This window comes from Chelmon rostratus, chromosome 10 (assembly GCF_017976325.1).
Source record: "Chelmon rostratus isolate fCheRos1 chromosome 10, fCheRos1.pri, whole genome shotgun sequence".
NCBI lineage: Eukaryota > Metazoa > Chordata > Actinopteri > Chaetodontiformes > Chaetodontidae > Chelmon > Chelmon rostratus.
Window position 1 is genome coordinate 6,618,845 of NC_055667.1, and position 754 is coordinate 6,619,598.

Genomic DNA, 754 nt, shown 5'->3' on the forward strand with positions numbered 1-754 from the left:
TATTGTGGTGTAGGGATGGGACAAAGAGTTGCGAAAGAAGTATATTGTGATATTCTAACACAATTTCAGATTTCCTGTACTGGCATGACAGTAGTTAACCCTGTATTGTAAAAGCAGGTTGCACAAGGTTTATAATGCAAATATGTAAATTTTGAAACTCCAAAACATGATAACATACACAATAATGCTATATAGTACAACTACATTACTGCACTACATAGTTTACTACAGAGAAAGCAAAATATGATAAGTCTTATATCATGGAATAAAAAAGAATATATGACAAGATGATATGTAGTTTAATAGACTAATAGCACTATAACACTATGTTTTTTTGCGGTGACAATATTTAAATTGTTCTGGTTTCTGGCAGTCAAGCCATTAGCCATTGTTACATTTTAATAGTACACTTGTACATGTTGCGTTGTGTGTTAACAACATGTATAGTATTTACAGTACGTACAGTACTACTATTAGAATTTTAATCTGTACATAAATTTTCCAATTTAAATTACTGAGTGCACTTGATAGATAGATAGATAGATAGATAGATAGATAGATAGATAGATAGATAGATAGATAGATAGATATTAACAGGTTGTGCATTCTCATATAACGTAAAGCAAACAAGTAGCCTAAACAAGAAAACAAGCAAATAAATAAAGTCGAATCTTGGGCGCCGTCATGACGCAATCGACGTACTGCTGGTTCGAGAAGTTACGCAGGACGTGCAGCGGTTCAAAGAGGAAGGAAG